This window comes from Thunnus albacares, chromosome 17 (genome assembly GCF_914725855.1).
Source record: "Thunnus albacares chromosome 17, fThuAlb1.1, whole genome shotgun sequence".
In the NCBI taxonomy this organism is placed as follows: Eukaryota; Metazoa; Chordata; class Actinopteri; order Scombriformes; family Scombridae; genus Thunnus; species Thunnus albacares.
Window position 1 is genome coordinate 29606318 of NC_058122.1, and position 3683 is coordinate 29610000.

General features: G+C 34.2%; 1 protein-coding gene across 1 annotated transcript in view; it reads right to left on the reverse strand.

Annotated features, from left to right (window-relative positions):
- Positions 1 to 1936: 1936 nt before the first annotated feature.
- Positions 1937 to 3683, reverse strand: part of LOC122966361 (WAS/WASL-interacting protein family member 2-like) — a 15578-nt gene continuing 13831 nt past the window's right edge. The window contains 1 exon segment of the mRNA XM_044330520.1: positions 1937 to 3683. This exon segment is cut by the window's right edge and continues 487 nt beyond it. The gene's annotated coding sequence lies outside the window, so the exon portion shown is untranslated.

A 3683-nucleotide genomic window follows, 5' to 3' on the forward strand; every position in this document is an offset into this window, starting at 1 on the left:
ACGTGAGAATAAAGTTTATATTTATGTGGGTCACAAGATCACATGATTAAAAAAAGTTTTTATGAGAAAACGTCACAATTGGACAAGTCAGTATTTCAATAAACATTTATATTTTAAGAAAGTTTTTTCTTTATATTCAAAAATTATGATTTTTTAAATTGTGAAACTGCGTATATTTTCAAAATTTTATGACTTTTTAAAAATTATATTATGACTTTTTCATTGCGCTGTTTCCTGTAATATTGTGACCTTTTAAAGTTTAGTCATTACAAATTTCACATTTTAACATTTTTACTGATGAAATTACGACTTTATTGTGAAAAACTGACCTTTTACTTGTAAAGTTGTGACTATTTACATAATTTTATGACTTTCATTCATCCAGTTATTCTTTGAATAGTCTCGTCATATTGTGACTTTATTATAACTTTGACAATCTAATATTATGCATTTCTTGTTTATGTCTATTCTTGTAATATTGTGACTTATTTAATAGTTAATACAATTTTCTCATATTACTTTTTTCCTCTTTAACGTTTCAACTTTACTTGACTTAATCTCATAATTTTATTTTAAACTTGTAAAACTACAACCAATCCTGCAGTTTTATGTCTTTTTCACACATTACCACTTTATTCTCATACTTCCATGACTTCTTCTTGTAACATTACAATATTACAACCTTTTCTTTATAAAATTATGACTATGCTTGTAATATTGTGATTTTTCTTGTAATAATACAACTTTTTCTCATAAAGTTACAATTCTTCTCATAATATCATAACTTTACAACTTAATTCTCACGATATGATAATTGCAAAATTACAACTTAGTTCCTGTGATTTTTTGATTTTTTACTGGTAAAATTACAAGTATTCTGGTAATATTACTACTTTATTTCAATATTTAATAAATTATTAAATCTGTAAATGTCACCTAGCATTACTAATAATATTAATCTGTATTATGAGAAAAAGCTGTAATGATGCAAGAAAATGTTCAAATGTTTTACCTCTAAAATTAAAACCTTTTTCTTGTAATATTCCAACTTTATCTCATAACATTTCAACTTTTCACTTATAAACTACAAATATTCTCATAATATTGTGACTTTTCTGGAATTCCTCACATAACTGTATGATTATTTTCATCATTTTAAATGAACGTGTTGTAATAGTACAAGAAAAATTATTATTATACTTCTACAATTATGAACATATTGTAATATTATGACTTTCAATCTTACAATATTGTTTTTCTCACAATATGTTGATGTATTTTCATAATTTTGTGAATTATAAATATTTGTGTGTGTGTGTTTGTGTGTGTGTGTATATGTGTGTGTGTGTGTATGTGTGTGTGTTTATATATGTGTGTGTGTATGTGTGTGTGTGTGTGTGTGTGTGTGTGTATGTGTGTGTGTTTATATGTGTGTGTGTGTGTGTGTTTATATGTGTGTGTGTGTGTGTGTTTATATATGTGTATGTGTGTGTGTTTATATGTGTGTGTATGTGTGTGTGTGTTTATATGTGTGTGTGTGTGTGTGTATGTGTGTGTGTGTGTTTGTGTGTGTTTGTGTATATGTGTGTGTGTGTGTGTGTTTATATGTGTGTATGTGTGTGTGTATGTGTGTGTGTTTATATGTGTGTGTGTGTATGTGTGTGTGTGTGTTTGTGTGTGTTTGTGTATATGTGTGTTTGTGTGTGTGTGTGTGTTTATATGTGTGTGTGTATGTGTGTGTGTTTATATGTGTGTGTTTATATGTGTGTGTGTGTGTTTGTGTGTGTGTGTTTATATATGTGTGTGTGTTTATATGTGTGTGTGTGTGTGTGTATGTGTGTGTATGTGTGTGTGTGTTTGTGTGTGTGTGTGTGTGTGTGTGTGTTTGTGTGTGTGTGTGTGTGTATGTGTGTGTGTGTGTTTGTGTGTGTATATGTGTGTGTATGTGTGTGTGTGTGTATTATTTTCATAATTTTGTGAATTGTTCTTATAATATTACAGTTTTATTGTCATATTATGATCTTGTACTTGACAACTTTGTTCTTACACATTTTGATATTTTTCTCAACATATTTGGACTTAATTCTCAAGATCTCAGATGTTTTTAGTCTAAACACTGTCGACAGATTAAACAGGAAGATGTTGAAGTAAATAAAAACATCCCCCCCACTTTGAATGATGGGTAATTATTGAACAATGTGTGTAGGAACCTGAAGCGTCGCCGTCATGCTGCTGAAACACACAACGTTGAAAGAAAAGACGACATGCAACAAGTTCAGTTTGTAGTTAAGAGGAGAAGGAAGGATATAAGAGGAGAGGAGTCCTCGCTGCAGGCTCAGCGGAGGACTTCCTGTTTCACTGCGATTGTCTGTCCCTTCACAACCACCCCCCTCTCCCCCCGTTCCACCACATGGTACAACCCGCAGCAGGAGGACGAGTCAGGTGAGTTGTTCAGGTGAGCTTCTCTGGTTCAGTTCTGCCCGTGTTGGCACTTGAAGACTCGACCTCCTCAAAAAACTAATTTCTGTCCATGTTGGAGGTCGAATCAGGTCACGTCCTGCAAAAACAACAAAAAAAAAACAAAACGTGCATCACATCATCGCTACGTTAAAGGTCAGTCCCACCTGTCCGTCTCCAGGTGTATTTACAGGTGCTGTAACGAGAAACTAAACATCATCCGTCCGTCAGTCTGAGTGCAAACTGGAAATCCTTCACGTTGTTTTACTATTGATCTGGACCCTCAGATCCAGATCCAGATGCAGATCCAGATCCAGCCCGCTGAAGGATCTAATGATGTGTCTCGAGTCTCTGAGATCGTAGAGTTTGTCTTCATAGTTTATGAGGACGTCTGAATTATGAACATTAAAGGAACAGTTCAACATTTTGGTAAAAATGTTTATTACTGAGTGAGATGAGAAGACTGACATCAGCAGTGGGTTAGCTTAGCTTAGCTTAGCATAAAGACTGGAGGCAAGGGGAAACAGCTAGCCTAGCTCTGTACAAACACAGCAGAATATCTCCATATATTAATGTGTGGAGTAAATTTTGATCAAAGATATCACTGCTAATGCTAAACACACTGCATTTACTGTAGCTGCTTCACAATATGAGCCTCAAAGATCAGTTTACATCAGCAGGAAGTGAACACAGCTCTAATATGGCTGAAAGAGATCAATGAACAGTAAAATAAAGACATCTGAGAGCTGCAAATATCCAATATTTTCATTATTGATTAATCTCAAATGTCTGTTGTTTTGTCCACAACTCAAAGATCTTCAGTTTACTGTCAGAGAGACTAAAGAAACCAGAAAATATTCACATTTAAGAAGCTGCAATCAGAGAATTTGAGTTTTTTCTGGACTAAAAACAATTCATAGTTGGCGATTAATCCTGTCAGTCGTGTAATCGATCAGCTGACTAATCGTTGCAGCTCTACGTCAGAGTGAAACTAACCTTTAAACCACAGATAATCAGTTAGAAGACACACCAGTCCTGGTGCTGCAGGAACTATTTCTTAACAAACAACCGTATCCGTATCCATTCACCTTGTACGTCGGTGCAGAGTCCCTGCTTGTTGCCTAGCAACCTCACAGTGACGACACAAGAGTGATGTCCACCTTCTCATCTCGCTCTCAGAAACAAACAGAAGAACTGTTATTTCTCCCCAACATGTCAAACGATTA